Consider the following 22,793-nt stretch of genomic DNA (forward strand, 5'->3'; position numbering starts at 1 on the left):
TGCTTAAATTTGGTGGCACATGAGTTTGAGTCTGGGTGTTGGCTCTGTGACTTTTAGCTTTGGATTATTACTTTTCTTCCCTAAGCCTGTTTTGTCACCTGTAAAATAAGGTTAAAAATAACTACCTTAGGGTTCAAATATGCATTAAATAATATAACTTCTGGAAATTACCTAGTTTAGCACCCAGCTCCCAGTGAAAGCCCCATTAACCCCAGTCACCTTCTAGACCAGCTCTTACCACAACATCTTTCTGTCCCTCTCGTATGTCACTTCCCTTCTGTATCTATTGTCTCTGTATACATATGTCTTCTACTCTCCTTCTTCCATAGCTTTATTCATCTGTATATTCATGTGGTTCACTTGGCCATAAATGAATGTTTTTTCTTCGTTTTTAACCAGCTCTGCTCTTACTTTTGCCAAACAGTTCCAGTCAATGTTAACCTCCAACTCCTTCCTTAGAGACCTTTACTGTGCTCTTCCACCCTACCTTGAGTTCCGTTCCAGGTCAAAATTTGCATCCAATTCTTCTACCTGATCATGAGCCCCTAATGGCAAAGCAAAGGGCTTGACCTTTCTTTTTTTTTCTTTTTTTTTTTAATCTCTTTTTTAAAAATTTTTTTATTTATTTATTTTTATTGGTTGTTCACAACATTACAAAGCTCTTGACATATCATATTTCATACATTAGTTGACCTTTCTTATCTTGGCCTGCTCCTGTCTTTCTCTACCACACCTTTCTGAGTGCCTTACAGGATTTCTTTAAAAAGGAACAACTCAAAAAAATTTAGCACATATTTAACAAATTTATCATACTGTTAAAACTGTAAAACACAGATATGTAAGATGCTAATATTATTACTGATCTTATTATTAGGAAAATTAATCAAGTACATCAAGCTTAAGCAACTTACCAGAGTGATAGTATGAATAAAAATTCTCATGTCTTAGAAGTTGTAATAGAAGCCCTTAACAGGCCCTGGGGACTTAAGGTACACCTAACAAGCTCAGGTGACAATAGTCAAGTACAATAAAACTAAGGCAACTAAAAAGAAAACAAAAGACAAATCACTTAATGCAAGTTGAAGTACTTATGACCCAGGAATATGAAGAAGTCAGTCATACTTATTCTGGCTCACAGGAGCCTGGAGGAAAATCTCTTCTTCATTCTCACTCTTCTCATTGGCAAGCAAAGAAATAGAATAAACAAAGGAGAAAGACTCAATTCTGAGCTTAACACAAACCAGTACTCCATCTGCCTCTATAGATTGCATTAATCATGCTTTCTTCCTCTTATTTATACATTTCATATGTAATAAGTAGATCTTTATAAATATTGTATTTTGGGTATGTATCATGTTTCTCTGCCATATTTCAAGTTCTTTGATAATGGCCTTTGGTTTCTCCATTTAAAAGTAAAATTATTCAAAACGTTATAATTATTTGATGTTTCTATGATCACAAGTTTCTTTTAAATATTTCATTTGCACTTAGCTGATAAGGTGACCAGCAGCCTGATCTGACAGAAAATGAGGATTTTTCTGGGATACGGGACTTTCAGGGTGAAAACAGGACTGCCTCTGGGAAACTGGAAAACTTAGCACCATGATGAAAGATTTCCCAACTTTAAAGAGACAAAGATCAGATTCTGTTCCTCTTAACAAGGTGCTTGCAATCCAGCAAATAGGATGAATGAAACCAAGTACAGAACAATTCAAGAGAGAAAGAAATCTGGTATAAATGTGTGTGCAAAACATACAGATCTCAATGATTTAGAACTGGGAGGAGGAGGAGGAGGAGGAGGAGGAGGAGGAGGAGAGCTACTTTGCAAAGAGGAACCTAGGTTGGATCTGCTCAGATAAAACATAAGCTTAGAAATTGAAGATCACAGGGATGAAGGGTGAGAAGAGAAGTAGTGAAGGTATGAAATAATCAGAAATGCATCAGTCTGCCCTGGCGCTGTAGAGGATAAGTGGGCTGCTATAGAAAAGCATACTGTGGATACAATGCATGCAGTTTGGGGTAACTTTAGCTTTTCAGCATTTGCTAGGATAATTAAGCAATGACTGCAATTAGATACACATTTGATTGTTCAGTCCTCAAAAGGATAAGTTATGCCTCTTTCTATGCACACTAGTATGTTTTATACATGCACATACAGGCTTAAATGGAGTGACCATTACGCAGTGAGTTTGAGGGAGAGACAGCATCTACCCTGAAATGTTTTATGTGGCAAAATACTCTACAGCAAAACCAAACTGATAGAATAAAGAAGTTTCAGCAAAGAAAATAAATAACTGCTCTTTTCAAACAGAGATTGCCCTTTATCTGATATTGGCAGCCCCAAATGTTTGGCTTATAAGAAGCACCCTTGCCATTTGTTTTATTGCTTCTCTGCAAGTTATTTGCCTCCAATTTTAGCAGCTGCATTATTTTTCTAATCCTTCTCAATTAACATACCTTCGGCATCATGGAGGAACTGAAATGGAAGAGGAAGTTACATGGGAATGACATTCCATCCTTCCAGAAGAACAATTTCCCTGTCAAAAATTCAAGAGGAAGAATGTGAGTTATTATTTTTTTTTCTTCATTTGTTACCAGTGTCTACTTAAAATTCGGAGGAACTGCATTTTCTGTGACTGCTTTTGCTTTAATATGAACTCTGTAAAATATTCCATTTTCTTCTTACCACTTCTCTCTCCTCAAAAGCTAGCTCTTGTACAAAGAGGGAAAGAGAACTCGGCTTCCCTGAGTAAACAGGCCCTGCTGAGCGGAGCCCCTCGCCCATGGAAAACCCACCCCTTTCAGAGGAAATCAGATCCTGGGCGAAATAGGTGAAGAAAAAAAGAGCAGCTGTTAAAACATTTAGTCTGTTTTTCTCCTCAACCCCTGCGGGTCCCCCTTGCTTCCCAGCCCCCTCCTCCAAGCAATCCTTTCTATCCCTGGGCTTATGTGCTGGAGACCCTCAGCTTCGAGCAAACATGGGAAGGAGGAGGGCATTCCCCGGTCTCCCCATCCCCACCGCCATCTTCCGCCTCTCCACTCTGCTCGCCACATTCCTGGGGGATAGTTGAAAGATTGATTGGATGGGTTTTTGGCAGCTATTTGCAGAGCCTGCAGCCACAGCTTGGTTTAATTAGGGAATCAGAGCATTTCTTTTATGTAGGTCACATCAGGTTTTGATTCCAGATCTCATATAGCTCTAACCTTTCTAAAAAGTCAGAAATACATGTAAGATTGCAAATAAAAGAAAAAAGCAACTCCCCCCTCCCCCCCCCCCGCCCATATTGCTCAGGAGACGTGTATGTTAATGAAGCCATTGTCTATTTTTTATTGTCTAATTATGGGAATAAGAGTGGTATTCTACTTTTTCCTCCACCAAGCTCCTGTGGTCTGAGGCACATATGCAGAACACATATTATAAAATTATTAGCAGGGATCTGGGGGAGGGCTGATGGTCATTTGCTTTCTTTTTTTGTGTGTGTCTGCTTTTTCACCAGAAAGATTTAGTGAATTTCCTTCCTCTGGAATTTAATACTGAAGAATCTATTTGAAAGAATGTGAAAACAATTACCCAGTTAATCTCTGAGATGTAATTAGAAATAAATACAAGGTAGTAAGAGAGATAGCAGACAGAGCATTATAATGACACTTCATGAACTGAAACCTCAAATTAAATATTTTCAGGCCATAGGCGGCCTGTAGGAGACCTTGTCTAAAGAATTTATAATACACAAAGAATACTCTTTGGCAGGAAGCCAAGTAACAACCACTGATGATTATAGAAGCCTGAATGGTGGACATGGATTCTGGTAAAACCTGAGCTAATATACTACTAGTCTTTCAGAAATTTGTTAAAATTAAGGCATAATTCTGGTTTAAATTGTTCTTCAGGTACCATGTTTTGTGTTTACTTTTGCTAGTAGGAAATTTGAAATTTTTGCAGCCCAGTGAAATATAAACATGAAATATTCAGATAGTGAGACAGCCACTTTAACCGCCACCTCCAGGAAGCTGTGTTTTCAGAATATATGTCAATTCAGGAAATGCATACTTAAGGGACTAATGTGACTTCATGTAATCTGCCACCCATGGATAATTAATTAGGCTACTCAGCAAGTGTCATGCAAACAAGTGAACATTACAGGATCTCAGAGTGTGAAGCAGTGTCCTGTTTACATTTCCTGGATGGTTAAATGAAGAACTGTGTGAAACACTGAAATGAAATACGATGAGGCATTTCAAGTCCGGCACCTCTCAAAATGTTAAGAGGGGCTATTAGCCCTGAAGGCTGCAGGTCCAATCAATTTCAAATTGTTAAAAGCAGCTGGAAGGGATGTCTGTCAATGGAGGAGGTGTCTGGTCTGTTGGAGAAGCTCCCAGACTCTTGGGTTCATTATTTTCAGAATGAAAGGAGAACCACAGCTGTCCATTCTGATACATTTGACTAAACTGCTAAACTGAGGGTCAGAAAGAGATTGGGGAGCCTTCAGCTGAGTTTCAGAGCCAATAGTTTCTGTGCGTATATTGACTTTCTAAGCTTGGTATTGAGCAGGAAGTATCACAATAATAGAACTTGCCATGAGATCTCTGGCATGTTCATTGTTGGAACCACATCATTGAAACTGCCTGTCTTGGGATATTTTATTCTTGTTCTTCTCGCCTATGATGTCCCTGCTGTGAATAATATCCAAGAAGAGTAAAATGAGTTTATTATGGTTTCAAATTGCCTGAGGCAGAACTTTGCTTTTACCTTTCAGAGGAGGTTATCTTTCAGGGAGGATGCACTGGTACCAAATACATGGAAAAGGTGGAGTTTATCTACCTCCAAATCAAATTTAAGTGGTCATAGTATCTCCTGTGATCTTAAGTCCTTTAAGAAAAAGTGAGGATGATAGCTTTGGAATCACTCTGCTTTCGCTAAATTCATTCTGTAGTATATAGAGGTTTGTACTTTTATTATGGCTGGAGTTAAGCCACAGACACTCTCAAATTTGCAGTTGGTTAGAGCTTAGTTAGAGCTTAGGAAAAAAAAAAAATCTACAGTGTATTCTATAGAGCTGCAATGCCCTCTCCTGTCTGCTCTGCATGGGGTAGAGAAACTCATTTGGGTTTATAGGAGTTGACTGTGGCTAGTGAAAACAATGTTTATACTGCTCTGTCACCACTCTCCTATATACTCAAAAAACTATAAAAGTCATAGTTGGGAGAAGAGATATCAAGCATACAAATACTATTCCATTTCCTCATTTGGCCTCCTATAATCTGTAGGAAATAAAATACAACACTTAAGGTTGCTGTCATTTTTATTAAATTGCCTGTTTAAACCCAATTATCTTTGTGGCTGGGAAGGGACATCCTCCTTCCAATAATATGTAGGTAATGAACATATTGTACCCCTAAAAACAACAGGTACTGTTCAACCACTAGAATCTTGATGGACATAATCAGTTGGAATTATCAATTCATCTATCTGAATAAACTTTATTGATTCTTTCTCTTACAAAGACCATACAACAATTTATAAAATATAAACAGTCTAGATTATATCTTAACTTCCAATAACGCCTCATAAAGACATTTAATGAGACCCTTAACCAGAACTAATCAAAGAAAAAATATCCCTGACTTGGTTTGTATTCTTCTTCTTTTTTTTTTTAACCACAGGTTTAGCATGGCTTCCTCTGATTCTCTACATCCCCTATCATTCATGCTCCACACAGTCTACATGTAGCAGTTATTTCCCTGGGCAAGGCTTTTAATAAATATTTCAGAAGATTCTCAGGACCTCTCACTGTATTTTGTTCAAAGTCAGAGTTTCCATGGAGTCTTCCTCAATCATTTTTTAAAGGAGGTTTACATGTTTTTAATGTATTCTGAAAATTGGCTCAAGTTCTTATTGCACAAATGAAATATGGTAAGTCTTCTCCAAAGAATCACAGGTGTATCCTCATGTGTGTGTGTTTGTGTTTGGGTGTGGTATGTCTCTGTGGGATTGTGAGTTGTGCTTCCGTGATGGAAAGAGTTTGCAAATGCTGCTTGGCATTGAGAGGTAAGAAATATAATCTGAAAAATTTCTCCCCTACTACATCAAAATAATAGATGCTGAAATTTTCTATATACCAATAACAAGTTCTTGTGTTTTAGATTTTTGCATGCACTTAATTAGGTTGTTGACAAAACTGTTAGGGTGAACCAGATTTAATTTACAAAATGAGTCAATGCATTCTTATACAGATTCTTTTCACATAGAGTTTGGCTTTAAAAGTCTCTTCATCATTGTTTCATCGGAGGGAAAAGCACCTCAAAACACTTCTCCAAGTGCAGAAAAATGTGCTGTGTGTAGAGGTTAGACCAGAGGAGATTAGACATGCTTCATGGTTTCTTTCCTGATCACACATTTTGAGGCCTCTGTAGTATTAATAAATCTTTGTGTTTGTTTGTTGGCAGGTAGAAAAGGGTCAAATTGAAACTATAGCAAATAGACAGTGATAACTTATTGATGCCATATTTTGAAAGCTTCCTTCTTGATTTGATAATTCCTGAAATGATCCTCACCCAGACATGAAACAGTGAATATTCCCCTTTGGCCTACTCTACATCCATAAGAAGGCTTTGTGGAGTCGGGTCTGGGGAGGAGGCCTTTCATTCTGAAGAGTTTGTGTTCTGATCCCACTGATGAGTCAGCTCCATGTCCAGCTGGCTGTGGGAGCCTTGGAAAAGACATTAATTCCTGTCAAATTTTCCCTCTGGGTCTTCCAACTAGTACTCGATCACAATGACCTATTTTCTTTAGCATCTGGTGGTAGACTTCTTAAAGACGCCTTTGTAATCGAATCTTAGCCCAGAAAGTTATGACTGTTTATGACTTGTGATGAGCTTGAACCCAAATTTGAATTTGTGAGAGAGCTTGACAACTGTTCAAACACCTATCTGACTCCATGAGTATGTTGCTTTTAGCAGAAAGAAAACCTTTAACTTGCTCTATTTTTAGAGTGTTCCTAATGGCAAAAGTCAAACAAGTACATTGACTCATACCATGTCCACTCTTTGGGGGTAGCTCTCAGGTGATCAAATGTGGAACACTTTTGATGGAGATGGGAGAAAAGTGACACTTTGACATGAATAGAATGTTCCAGGGAATGTACTCAGAAGTCTCAATCACTAACAGGAAATTTCTGAACAAGAAGAAAACCAATTAGGTAAGAAAGAGTTCAAACACAAATTATGCCAGCTGTATTGACAATCAAAGTAAGCTGTTTGCACAGGGAAAATAAAACAAAACAAAACAAAAAATCCATGCTTTTGAGATGCTTATCTTTCTTTAGAATATATTTTCAAAAACTGCACATTTGGGGGCATTTTAATTTTTTGTAATATAAAGTCAAAAAAATTATAATAACCTGAAAAAATGGATGAAAACAATGTTTTGCAGCAGTTGCTGAGCATAGGGGGCAGTATGTGAAGGGTGCGCAAAATCATCCTCAGAGTTCTCCTGGGAGGTGGGTGTTACCCTTGTGTTAGAGATAAGATACTGCGGCACAAAGTGGGGGACCTGGGATTTGAACATGTGTATCTGATGGCAAAGCCTGAAGTCCTTACTCATAGCCTTTGCTGCCTTAGAAATCATTTGGTGAGATGAAGCACATGATTCAAAAAAAGTGGCCATTTCTGACATTTATGAAGTCATCTTTGGGAATACTAAAAAGAAAGCATCATAGGTCATTATTTATCCTAATATTCTTTGCTGAATCAACCATTACCATTTAGTTACTGCATATAGAGTCATTCATCTGGTCACAACACTTATTGAATATCCACTTTTTCCTATTTCCACACTTTGCTCCCATAGTCTTGGTGAAGGAGATCTAGAACTTTGGTGATCATAATTGTCAGAAAAATAATAAACTCAAGATGTCTACTTCTTTGGGCAACTCACACAAGTGGAACCAAACCCACTCCTTAAATATGGACTGGGCATGATAACTTCCTTTCAAAGAGGGCTGGATAGAACTTAAAGAATCCTGCCAGGTACTGCCTCAGCCAGGTGATCAAAGTTAACACAAATAGTGATAAATCATGCTGAACAAATATGCCCTTGATATGATGTGATGGAAATGATGCTTTATTTTATGGTATCCCTCTCAAAAACACATTGCCCTCTGAAAAATACAAAGGCCTTGCCAGGAAGATTTCCGTGATCATCTTACCCAGAGAAACCTCTCACCCTGCTCTACCTGTTCATTTCCAACTTAGCTCTCTAAAATAAATACATAAAGAAAGAAAGAAAGAAAGAAAGAATAAATAAATAAAAATCTATTTCTTAATAGTTACTGTGTACTAAGCATGGTAAACATTCAGCAAATATAGAATGGCAGAAATGAGTCAGTTAATTTAATTTTAGAGATGTGTACTAGTACAGGTATTCTACAAAATACCTGACTAGTACACTTCAAAACAGTCAAGGTCATCAAAAAAAAGAGTGTGAGAAATTGTCATGGCCAAGAGGAGAGCTAAAGAGGCACAATGTTGTCCTGGATGGGAAGCTGGAACAGACAAAGCACATTAGGGAGCAGCAAAATAAATCTGAATAAGTATGTAGCTTAATTCATAAGAATGACCCAATATTAGGCTGGGGTTGTGGCTCAGTGGTAGAGTACTTGTCTAGTATGTGCGAGGCACTTGGTTTGATCCTCAGCACCACATAAAAAGAAGCAAATGAAATAAAGGTATTATCTCCATCTACAACTAAAAAAAATAGTTTAAAAAAGAATGTCCCAATACTGATTAATGAATTATTTTTTTTGTTTTGCTTTCTAAAGAATTTTTAAAATTTTTTAAAATAAAAAAAAATTGATACATAATGATTGGACATATTTATAGGGAACTGTGATATTTCAATACAATATTTATGAATCAAATCAGAGTAGTCAACATTTACCGGTTCATTAATTGTGAGACAAATGTACCATGATAATGTAAGAAGTTAATAATTAGGGAAGCTGGATGTGGAACATTTGGGAACTCAACTGCCTGTACAATATTTTTTGTAAATGACTAAAATTTCTCTAAAATAAAAAGTTTGTTTTTTTAAAACAAGAATACTGGAAAAATCAGTAACATACTGATTTAAACATTGACTGATGTTGGTTCCTCTGTAGTTACATATTTCTTTGCTTTCTTTCCCAAATGTGATAGCTTTATTAGAATTTGAAGATAAATTTTTCTTATTCATTCATTATTTTAGCAAGCAAATATTCAATCATCATCTAATAACAAGTGACCTTTACTGTTTGTTATTTGCCAGACAATGTGCTCAAAACTTGGCTGACATCATCTCATTCAGTTTTTACAACAATGTTATGAACCATCTATTATTATTGCCCTTAATTTATAGACGAAGAAACTGCAGCTTAAAGGGACTAAATATCTTGCCAGTTATTTTTTTGCCTAATAAGTTGTAAGTGCAGGCATGTGACTGTAAGCAGTCCGTCCATCTTTGCTAAATCTGTATTTGCTTTTATTTTTTGAGCTGAGGATTGAATCCAGGGCCTTATGCATGATAAAGACACACTCTACCACCGAGCTACACCCCCAACTCCATGCTTTTGGATACTTTATCAGGTAAGAATGCATTGAGCTGCATCTAACATAAACCCAACTGTAATTGTTTCACTAAGAGAGTTTTATTTTTGGCATGTGAAAAATAACTGGGCTTTTATGGCTGACCCAGGAAGCAATCAAAGACTCAGGCTGGTTAGGTCTCTCCTCATTCTTGATTATATGGCTTTTTCCTTTATAATTTGATCCTCCACATGTCTATATTCTAGGATAAAAGAAGATGTTCCTAGTAGATCAGGAAAACAGAGCTTTTCTTCATATTCTCAGCAGCTTTATGTAAATATATTGTTGTCAGAATGCTATGATTTAGGTACAAGAGTGACAAGAAATTTATTTCAGTATTTTTGTTTTAAAGTAAAAATTTCAAATTCAAAAATTACTGCTCAAAACAAATTCAAAGAATATAAAAGGGAGATTACATAGCACATAGCTGAAAAAATAATAGTTGAATGAATTAAAGAATGGTTATTGGGTAGTAACTGGGATGTCTGCCACATCCATTGAACTCTGGTAGGCTCCCGGGGTAGAAATCCACTCAAGGTGCAGTTCTGCTCTTAAATGACTCACACTTCATTAGAGGAGACAGGCTGTATGGAATTGCAGAGGGAGTTACAGGAAGGGCACTGAGGCAGCCTGAGAGAATTGGAGAATCTTCCTAGAAGAAAGAGGGTAAATTAAAGGTAGGCGAAAAGAGAGGAGGAACATTTACATCAGGCTCTGAGGTGAAAACTCATGGGACATATTATAAACTAAAAGCAACTTGATGTTGAGGAAGCTCTGTATTAGTCTCCAAACAACACCCATCATTTACAGTTTTAAGTCAGCTTTTCATCATTGTGACCAAAATACCTGACAAGAACAATGTGTGTGTGTGTGTGTGTGTGTGTGTGTGTGTGTGTGTGTGTGTGTTGGGGGGTGGTTATTTGGGGCTCATGGTTTCAGAAGTCTCAGTCCATAGACAGGAACTCCATTGCAACAGATCCAAGGCGAGGCAGTACATCAAGGCAGAAGGGTATAGTGCAGGAGAAGAGCTTAGGACACGACAATTAGGAAGTAGAGAAAGACTATGCTTGGATCACAAGGAACAAAATATATACCCTAAATGTACACTCCCAGTGGACTAGTTCCTCCAGCCCTCTGGCCTACAGTTGTGGCCCAGTTAATCCATTCAAGGGCACTTATGCACTAATTAGGTTAAGGCTCTCGTAACCCAATTGTTTCACTTTCTCTTTCCTCCCTCTCTCACAACTCCTTTCCTTTATTTTTAATTTTTATGTGGTGCTGAGGATGGAACCCAGCGCCCCACGCATGCCAGGCGAGCGCATTACTGCCTGAGCCACATTCCCAGCCCACAACTCCTTTCCTATCTACCAAGTCTCAGTGCAAAGTCTTTCCCAGAGAGATTTCCCTGACCACCTTATGCTGAGAAACCCCTTACCCTGCCCTACCCATTCATCTCTAACTTAGCTCTTAAAAAAAAAAAAAAGATTTCTTTTTTTTCAAAAATCTATTTCTTAATATTTACTCTGTACTACATATGGTAAGCATTCAGAAAATTTTCATACAATGACAGAAATGATAGTCACTTAATTTGTTTAATTTTAGAGGTATAAATGTCAAATTATTATCTTTGGGATATAATTCTGGACATGTCTATCAGCTATTTGACCTTCATCCTTTAGCATTAATATTATATATGTTTTCTTAAATTTTTTTCTCTCCTGAGAAATTATTTTGCAGTTTGATTATTCAAGAACTAAGGGTCTTGAAGTAGGGGTCATGTCTAATATGTTTCTGGATTCTTCAAAGTCTTCTCATAGTAGCCCACTGTAGACAAACTGCATTTATTGTCCATGATCGTAACACAGTAAAAAACTAGGAGTCTTTGAAAATGTACTAAATGTAATCATTTCTGTTGGGAAAGAATTAGAACGATTGTTTCTACCTAAAACTATTCTGCTTATAGCCACAGATCAGTTGATGCTTTAGGAAGTTCAAACAAAATATTTCTACTGTTCATGACTGTGACACAGTAGAATAGCATGCATGACATAAGATTTTGTGATTCTCATTTCTACATGATTGCAGACAGATATTTAGGTACACATTTCCTCTACCTGCTGAGGACCCAATAACTGCAAAGAAATATTATAATGAAAAAACTAAATTCATTTTGTAGAAATTCTGAAAATGCTGAATGTGATCCATAGAAATTTATTCTCATTGGATACTCCTCATTTATACTGGTATAGCAAGTTTCCCAGTAGCTTTATTTTTTATTTATGATACACTTTCTGCTTTTGCTTCATGCTGTGTCACAGCTAGTAATCTTGTTTTGCAATGCAATATGACCGGGGGCCATGGGACCAGATTTCTAATGCAGTCCTTTCAAGAGTGGAGTCCAAGGACTCCTGTGGGGACCCCAGGACTTCACGCAAAATTGTCAAAGCTGAAAATATTTTCTGGGGAAAAAAATTGAAAGAGAGACTTGGGGGAGAGTCCAGGAAAGATAGTGGGGTGTGGGGAGAGGACAGAAATGTTATAAACAATTAAAAAGGAAACATGCAGAGTTCCAAAGAAAGGCCTAGATGTAAATAAGTTTTAGTCATAAGAATAAGAAAAATGACTACCATGAAAACAGTGTAGCTTTATTCATTGGAAACTTTGTATAAAATCATGAAAGTACAGAATTTATTTGTCCAAATCACAGTTGTTGGGCATTTTAGCAAGGAGAGCTGCATACTGAGATTCTGCCCATGGAATACAGATTGGCCCTCGTACCCTTGTTCAGGTGTGTTAGGTCGAACTGCTAAAAAGTCATGTGATCTGCTACACTTTCTGCTTCAAGCATCCTTTCCCCCTTCTATCATAGGTCTCGCTGCTTCCATTTCTTATGAGTGGCTTCCTTTACATAAAGAGGCAACACTGTCAGCTTTGAATATGAAAACTACTTTGGGGATTCAAATTTTGTTGTTGTTGTTGTTCCAGGGATTGGACCCAGGGGCGCTTACCCACTAAGCAACATCCACAGCCCTTTTTATATTTTATTTAGAGACAGGGTCTCGCTGAGTTTCTTAGGGGCTTGCTAAGTTGCTGAGGCTGGCTTTGAACTTACAGTCCTCCTGCCTCAGCCTCCTGAGCCACTGGGATTATAAGCATGCACCGCTGAGCCCTGCCCAAAGTTTTTTTCACCCCAGGTCTTAGACATCTTTTGTTTATGAGAATTCAGAAGGAATTAGCTATCTCATCCCTAGTTTCCAAAGCATGTGCACCATGCAGGGTCACCACAAAATTTGAATACTCTTGAGTCATAATTTCAGAAAACAGGAGAAAAAATGTTAATCATGGCAGAAAATTAGGTTACTTGGCCTTTCATAAAAATGTTTCTCAAGACTATGGCAAAAGTTAATATAATGGTTGGTTGAAGTATGGTAACTTTTATGGGTGTCAGCCACTAACAGAACTTAGTCTTGTCTATGGGAAGGGGAAAACTGAAGATTAAATTTATAGTTATAATATTTAGGAGCATTTGAGGTGCAGGAGGGTTTTAGAGACCATCATAAATAAGGATTGCAAATGTTGCTTCTGCAATATCTGGAGGAAAAGATATTCAAACTTAAATTTGAAAAATGAATGAGTTAACCAGATTACAGGGAAGATGAGAATTTTGGGGTGAGGGAGGAAAAACATTCCAGGAAGAAGCAAGAAAGTGTTCACAGGTTGAGAACTTTGTGGCATATTTGGTAGGATATGTCAATATGGCTGGGTTATTGAATACAGTCAATGATGAGGATGGGATATAAGCAGGGTGCAATGGTGAATGATCTGTGGAAAGATTCAGTCTTGTGAAGAGATCTAGAGCTCATTCTGAAAGCAATGAGGATCTCCTGAGAGGTATTAGCCAAGGAAGGATATGGAATTGGAGATATGTATGGAAAGATTTGTCTGCACGTTGAGAGTGGAAATGTGGTTATCAGAGGCTGGGGGAGTAGAGGAGAGAGAGAGAGATGGGGATAAGTAGAGCAAGGGGTACTAAGTTACAGTTAGATATGAGTAAGAAATTGTTGTGGTGCTGCATAGGAAAGTGAATATAGAGGACAATTGTATACTGTATGACAATTGTATACTATATAGAAAATTGTCATCTATAGATGTATGATTGCAGATTTTGTCTCCAAGCTAGAGGAAATGATATGGAATGGTTTTATTATAAAGAAATGATAATGACAGCTTTTTGAGGAGTTAGATGTGTTTATATTCATTATACAATATATAAAAAATAAAAACTCACATGGTACCCTGCCTCCCCCACCAAAAAAAAAAAAATTTTTTTTCTGGGAAATGTACATGATGTGGAAGCCAAACAAGACAAATGGCAGATATTAGAGAAATTCAGGCAAAAGAGAAGGGTGGCCCAAACTTATTCAGCATCTTGGTCATCTATTGTTTCATAACATCCCCCTTCTTCTAAAAATAAAGTAGAAAAATTTAGTACATAAAAAAGCAATATTTCTTTTATGGTTATTGTGAGTAAAGAGATTGCAGGGGACAGGCAGTCAGGTGGTGAGGTGGATGGTCTCCACTGTGATGAGTGAGTCCTCAGCTGGGTGGTTTGGACAGCAACAGATGGCTGATGGCCAACTGGGACCTCTGCCTGGGACTCACACTTTCTCCTCATGGTATTTGCTGGGGCAGAAGCCCAAATGGCTCCTTCCTTGCCTTCTTCACACTTACGTGCACAAGGAACATCTACTATCACTTTAATCCTTTTATTATAGAACTCATTGTATTGATTGCCTTACATATATATCCAACCTGAGGCTAGAGGATCCTAAGGTCAAGGTCAACCTCAGTAATTATACACACACGCACACACACACACACACACACACACAGAGAGAGAGAGAGAGAGAGAGAGAGAGAGAGAGAGAGAGAGAGGGGAGAGATGCATGAAATTTTCCTTTTTATATTTTTCAATCTGGAATCCAATAAGTGTTTTACTCAATTGAACTTGATACTATAAAAAGATACAGTGCTTTTTACTGAATATGTCTGCATTAAAAAAATTGGCATCAGTGGCTAATTTTAAATAGGACATCAGTCTAATAAATTATACAGGTAAAAAGACTTAATCTTTTCACATTTAAAAATTAACCATTTTTTTATAACTGGTGACTGTCAAACATCAATGTGCAGCTCTAGGGTAGTCCAATTCTTTTGCCTTGTCATCAAAGCAGTGGAATTAGCTTTTGTTAATACTTGCTGCTGCTTCTTTTAATTGTCTTGGTTTTACCTTTTTGTAAATATGCCCTAAATCATAGTTCTTTCAGAAAGAGATTGGATTTAAGAAGTGAATGTAGCTGGGCACGGTGACATGCATCTGTATTACCAACTACTGAGGGGGCTGAGGCTGGAGGATCCTAAGTTCGAGGTCAACCTCAATAACTTAGCAAGATCCTCAGCAACTTAGTGAGACACTGTCTCAAAATAAAATAAAATAAAATAAAAAAGGATAGGGATGTAGCTCAGTGGAAAGGCACCCCTGGATTTCTTCCCCAGCACCACACACACACACACACACACACACACACACACATACACATGAAATTTTTAAATAACAGATGAATGTTTGTATCATCGTCTAGAGCAATATTTTGTCTTTCAAAATAAAATGATTTTTTAGATGATTAGTTAATAGAATGGTGCTTGTAGCTCCCTCCCACATATTTGCCTCTATTTAATGATCTAGAAAAGAAAGACAGCAATACAGGAATGAGATTCTTAATGATATTAAACTTGGTGGCTTGGAAAGAGTCTATAGGAATAAAGCAATGACATGAATGGGCTTACAGAACTTTGAAATCTGAGCAAAAGAGAGAACCAGATTCAAATAGGAATTAAATGCAGATTAAGACATCTGGAGAGATGTATTAAACACAGACATTCAGGAGGCAGGTGAAATCATAAAAGCTGCAAGAAAGCAATGCTGAGGTAATAGCACATCAGCAATTTCATTATGTAGTGGCAGCATAACGACTAATTCGCTTTTGTGTCTCCAATTTCGAATCCCTCTACAGAAAAGTGATAGATTATGTATCTCTTGAAAGAACTTTAGTGTTCCAGAAGCTTCAGTGGAAGTGCCATATAATTACCCGAATGAGGAAACTGCCTCTGATTGTATTACAAGATATCCACCTGCTTCTCCCATTCATTTCACCACAAAAAAGGAGGCAGCCCAAGGTCCCTATCAAGGGAGCCACTAATGTGATGAATGAGGAAAAGATATCTATCCACAAGAGGTGCAGAGAACTTTAAGATCCTTCAATAACTTTGGGGTTCTCATTCCCTATTTATTTTTAAAGTGGCCTTAGGCAAACACCACATAGCAAGACAAGAATTGGCACCCCACAGTTGACTATGAAAGGAGAGTGACCCATATCTGTTTTATAAAACTTATGACTGTGGAAAATTTTACACATGTGTAAAAGCCTGAGAACTAGTTTGGAGATTCCCATGTGCCTAATACCCAGCTTATCAATTCCTGTCCAATTGTATTTCTTTCCACATGCTCATCCATTCCTGATTCCCTCACACCTGGGTTTTGCCCTCACACCTTTTAATATACATATAATACACACACATGCACACACGCGCGCGCGCGCGCACACACACACACACACACACACACATACTCCCCCTTACCACTATATCATTCTCACTCCAAAATATTATCAATATTTCCTTGATAACATCATATTCCTTTTCATACCATCTATGCCCAGCCTGACTTATCTGTATAAAAGAATGGATGAAAATTTCCTTTCACTCATTCAATTTATTAATTCAATAATGAACATTGCTACTTCTAAGATGTTGCTCTGTCTGTGCATAAAAACGAATCCCAAGAATTTCTCTTCTATGAAAACTTTCATAATATTTCTAAATAGAAATATTTATTACTTGTACCTTCATTTCATAGCTATGTATTCTTAAGTTTTTAAAGCACTGATAATATGTTAGGCACGGTGCTAAATATTTTGTATGGGCAAATACTGTGTCTATTTTAAAAGGAAAAAAAATTAATAATTTATAACAGGGTTAAATGATTTACTCTGTGGCATATGCAAGAAAATGGAAAGGTGTGGATCTTAACATAAAAAATATCTTATCCCATGGTTCATGCTTTTCATCAGATTTATCTATTTATTTGTTTGTTAATTAATTTATTTATTTTTGTGGTGCTGGGGATTGAACCCAGGGCCTTGCACATTGACAAACAAGTGTTCTACCAATGAGCTACATCCCTATCCCTTTTTATGAAACAATTTTTGATATAGTTTAGATATGAAGTGTCCTCCTAAAGCTCATGTGCGGGAAAATGCAAAAATTTTCAGAGATGAAATGATTAGATTATGAGAGGTGTAACCTAATTGTGAATGAATCCATTGATGTGGATTAATCGGGCAGTAACTAAAGGCAGGTAGGCTATGGCTGAAGGAAGGTCATGGGGTGGGGTGTGACTTTAGAGTTTATACTTTGTCCCTGGTGAATGCAGCTCTCTCTGCTTCCTGGTTGCTATGTCCCTAGTGGTTTTCCTTTGCCATTCCCTTCCTCATGATGTTCTGCCCAACCCTGGCCCAGAGCTATGGAGTCAGCTGAACATAGACTGAACCTCTGAAACTGTGAGCCCCAAATAAACTCTTCCTCTAAATTGTTCTTGACAGGTAGTAACAGTGACACGAAAGCTGACTAAAACAATTTTATTTTGAGACAGGGTGTGGCTAAGTTGATCAGGTTGGCCTCAAACTGGCAGATCTCCTGGATTACAGGTGTGCACCTGCAGCTTTATTTTATCTTTACACTGCCTTTACTAACAAAGTGCCTGAAGCATGATATAAACTCAAAAAATGCCTTGAAGGAGGAAAGAATGAAAAAAGGTTCAGAGAAAAAGATGAAAAGGAAAAAGAGGACTCAGGACAGGAAGCAGAATAGGAATAAAAGAGAGAAGGTCAAAACACAGAAAGATGTAAAAGAAGGAAGGAAGGAAATGGGGGTGGGTTATGGAAATCATTTGAGAATGAGAAAAGATTAGACAATAAACAATTACACATGGCTTCAAAAATATGCTTTTATTCATCTTATTTTCTTTTCCCTATAACCTCTAAGGTAGGTACACGTGCCTATTTTAAATATTAGGAATTGAGTTCTAGAAAGAAGGAGACACTTGTTGAACTGGTAAAACTGGTTCTGGACCCCCCCTTTTTTTGTACCAGGGATTGAACCCTGGAGGTGTTCAACCACTGAGCCACATCCCCAGTCCTTTTTTATATCTATTTAGAGTCAGGGTTTTAATAAGTTACTTTGTGGCTTCTAAATTGCTGAGGCTGGCTTTGAACTCACAATTCTCCTGTCAAGCCTCCTGAGCCACTGGAATGTGCCTGGCTTTGGACCCTTGATCTTTTGACTTGCCATCTTATACTTTTCAGAAACTAAGAAGCCAGTGAAATCTGCCTTTTGGTATGACTGGCACACTTGTAGAAAGAGTTAAGTTCTCTTGTCCAGACTACATGTTCCTGAGGCGGGGTCTGCAATGGTCTTCCAAGAGAAGCAGAATGGTTGAGCAATTGAAGCCTTATGATGGCCCAGACAGATGGTCTGGCAGGGGAAGACCCTGTGTGTGGTGTGGAGGAGGGTGTATAGTGGACTGTCCACAAAGCATCTTTCATACAGCCACCTCCCTCTCCTTTGTATTCCCTGAGTTGCCTAAAATCATGGCCCTAGAGCAGATTTTTTCTGACCTTTTTGTTAGGAATAACCACACCTAAATCTACCTTTTGCAAGGGGTTCTCAATTACAAGGCAGTTCCCTGGGGACTTTTATCTAAACTACAAAGAATCAAAAGTAACCAACATCCCAGCTTCACCTTATAACTTTCTTTCAGAGCTCTTTTAGATTCTTTTTGATTTTGTCCTTCTATATTTAGATATTTTTCATTAATTATCACCATTGTTAGATTTTAATGTCCAAAATGACAAAAATCATGTATGTTTTGTTTCTGACCATATCACATCCCTTATTGTGTTAGTTAACTTTTTATTACTGTGATCAAAACAACTTATAGGAGGCAAAGTTTATTTTGGTTCATGGTTCCAGCGGTTTAGTCCATAGTTTATTGCTCCATGTCCAAGGAGAATGAGAATCATGGTGGAAGGGTGTGGTGGGCTGTTCATTTCACAATAGCCAAGGAGCAGAGGAAGAGAAAGGGTCTTCAGGGAAGATGAACCCTTCCAGGGCACAACCCTGGTGACCCACCTTTCCAGCCATGCCCCATTTTCTTACAATTGCTACCCAGTCAATCCATTTAAACTAAGATGGACCAATGCAGTTACAGCTCTCATAATCTAATCATTTCATCTCTGAATATTCCTGTATAAACACAGGCACTTTGGGGGGATTCCTCAAACCATAATGCTTATAATAGTTCCTAAGATATAATAGCCAATTACTCAATAAAGATGTGATGAACAAATGAACAAATGAATAAAACATGTCTAATTTTTGGACTTGAACACTGATATCACCTTCACATAAAGTGTGAAAATATGACTGTACAAAAATGATGTGGTAATAATTGTGCAATTTTAATTGAATGACTGTATAATGACTTTTGTGCAATATTACATATTTTATTTTTTTGCAATTCAGGTGTAAGTTAATGTGAGAATAAAAATTCAGGAGGAGAAAGAGGAATATAAAACTCAATGGAATTATTTCACATGAGCTATGTTAGATATCTTTTTAGGGATAAAACTTAGAAAAAAACTCAGACTCTGTTTAATCCAACTCCCTTTTTCTCCACATTTTAGAGATCAAGCTAAAGGCTTTATGCAAGATCACAGTTGATTAATAGTGAAGCTGGGCCAGATTGAAGGAGCTTCCTTTTCAATCTAGTAATTTCCCCTTAGTTTGTCCTAGCTCACATTGTCACAAGCAATTTGGTTTTAACATTTCTTGGTTTATGGTGGGTGAAATCTGAAAATTTGACGACATAGTTTCAAGTGTGAAATTTAACTTACCCTTACCTTTGCCGGTAAGCATTCATACAGGTTCCAACTGTGCAAAGGAGGTAAAATATGAGCATTTCTTGTAAGCATCATTTCAAGCCTCCATTTGAAGTCATGCACAATAAACCATTTATTCATGGCTACAACACTCCTGGTGTCCAATTTCTCACATATGTGATTCCATTTCAAAAACACAACTTGAACTATTTTCATGGTCGTGTAGCATTACAATACTACAAGTGGTTCATAAACAAAGGAAAGGTCCTACATTGAACCATTTGAGGATTCACACATGAATCTGGAGTGCAGAGCTAATTTCTGAAATGCTTCATTATTGTAACAGACATTGCAAATTAACAAGCATTTTTCTTTTGGGGAAAAAATCAAAGCCATACCAGTTAGCACTAATGAGAAGTGAATTCAAAATGGCTTGACAGTTAAATAATTCAAATGCTATGTAAAAGCCAAATCTATTTAAAAACTAATTTATCCCAATAATTTACTGCTGTTTTTGCTTTATAAATCACTCTAGGATGATTTTGTGGGGCTTCATGCCTATGCTTTAATATTTTGGAAGAAAATATTTGGTTTAGGTAAGAAGTAAGAAAGGAATATGTCAGTTAATCTAAAAACTTTAAGGAGTAAAGTGAATATGCTGTACTATTTTTTTTACAAGTCCATACTTTTCTTGTTACTAAATGATGGCCTCTAGGAGGACATATATTAACCATTTATGTTTCCTAGTACTCCAAGATATAAGATATGATCAATTTTCTCTTTCTAACCATCCTCACTAAAGCTAGCCCTTTTGCTGCACCAAGGTTGGGTAAAGCCCATGAAGCTTGGTAAGAAAATAGAAAAAAAAAGAAGAAAAGAGAAGTTTTTCTATTAAACAGGGTCCTTAGAAAGCCTCTTCTTTTATTGTCTGTTACTTTTCATTTGTTAGGGAATTTATTTCTCTGTACTTTCCCCTAGATTAATCACAGTTCTGTCTTCTGGGACCCAACAGAATTAGTATAGCTTCATTTTTTATCTCACAACCTGCCAAATATACAAGGACAACTAACGTGGCTCTCTAAAATCTCTTTACGTGTGACTAGAGCTGCTATTATAGGCAGAAGAGCAAGGACAAGAGGAGTTGCCCCTGGTTAGATTTGACTTCTGGGTTCTGGCTGCTCTCAGGGTAGAGAGACCATGGGAGAAAAAGAGAGCTGGTGTTGCCAGGAAAGGAATGCTGGCATGTTGTCCCTGATCTGTACCCCTGCATCCTGTTCTCTCCTACTACATTCACAAGCAGCAAGTGTGGATCCAAATTCCTAAGAAAAGGAGCAGTAAATGCTTTAAGAAGCTTAAAAATAGATTATGAAGGACCAATGAAAGGGACAAAGAGATGAAAGAAAGAGAACCCAAGAGGGAGAATCTCTTCTATTACAGAATTAAATGATTGCCTACAAAAATGCAAAGCCCACTATTGGCTAAATAATCGATGCTAGATTAATATAAGTGTTTAGAAAGTGATACCTTTGGATACTGTTTTTAATACAGGGAAATATTTCTACAAAGCAACTACTTCACTCTACTGCACACTAAATCTTATTCATCTCACTATCACTGATTTCAGGAAATTGATACTATCCTTTGAAGAAACTTTACCATTGCAGGTAAAGGTGAGGAATGTATATGTACAATACAGAGCACCTTTGTTTTTGACCTCCCACAAAGTTTTTAGCAGAAGCTACATAAAGATAAATTGTAATTTTCTGGTGCAACAACATTTCAGAGATGTGAAAAAAAGTACTGGAGTTGTCCAGGGACCAGAGCAAAGAGTCCTTGTGAAGGTGCTTGAGAAGTTGCCCCAAGGATCTAACATTTGAGTTGAGTATGAAGAGGTGACATGTAGTTTGTCAAATAATTAAAAAAGGACTGTAAGGAAATGATTTAGGAAGTAGGAGGGAGTTCCACACAGACAGCATTATAAAAGGATTTGGTGTGTCTAGTATTCGAGAAAAATTCATTGTGGCAAGATAGGGGCTAAAAAGATCTGAAAGGTGCACGGTGAAGAGTTTTGATCGCCAAATTGGAATATAAGTAAATTCAATAACCAATAAGATAAATGAGGTTTTATTTTTTGTTTGTTTGTTTCTTAATTTTGAAAATGAGGCAACCAACTTTATTTTCTAAATTAAAAGAAAAAATTAAAGTGAAGATCTCTTTATAGGCAAAGAAGGAAATGTAGGTATAAAAAAATCAAGAAATTATTTCAGCACTTCTAGAGAGGGATAATCCTGGTTTGAACTGAAAAGCAGTTGCAGCAAAGATGGAAAAAATATATTTTAAAGAGTTGTTTTTAAGATAAAACTCAAAAACTCAAAAAGAGGAAGAAGAAAGGTAAATGGTACTTTTAGATGGGAGACTGGATGGAGCGTTGAGGTTCTATTATAATTTAAATTATAAGAAGCTGAAGGTTTTGAAGAAAATTACATTTGAGATGCCTGCATACATCCAGATTACTGTGATGTTTTGGTCTATAGATTGAGAGAGACAATTAGAGTCCAGCATATAGCTGTTCAGTTTGGGTGCAGCCCAAGAGGATGACACCATTGGTATCATAGACCTACCATCTCTAGCTGAGTCCTGGAGCCCACCCTGTGATGGTAGTGCTGATGTCCCCTCAGAACACTTCTGTTGCCATCTGCCCCTCTTTTCTGAGGTCAGATTCTTGACCCTCTGTTTCACTTTGAACTTGATGTTGTCATCTCACCTGTCTTCATGAAAAGGGCATGGCATATATGTATGCTGGAAGCAAGTAGAACACTGGCATCTGGGAGATGGGATATATGAGTAGGTGTGTATGAATGTGTGTATATGCATGTGTGCAAGTGTAGTGTGTGCATGTAAGTATAAATCTCCCCAGTATGTTCATACTGTGCAATAATATGTGAAATTAATTTTTTTTTAACTTGGGTGAGGGATGTTTTATTTGATATTAAAAAAACACTATATAAGCTAACACAGTCCTGCATAAGGGCTAGAGACATAACTTTGAGAATCATAAATTTAAATGACCATTGAGGCCATAGGGCAGGAGAGGTGACCCGGGGAATGAATGTT

The sequence above is a fragment of the Spermophilus citellus genome (genome assembly GCF_964194105.1).
Source record: "Spermophilus citellus genome assembly, chromosome: 10".
Lineage (NCBI taxonomy): Eukaryota > Metazoa > Chordata > Mammalia > Rodentia > Sciuridae > Spermophilus > Spermophilus citellus.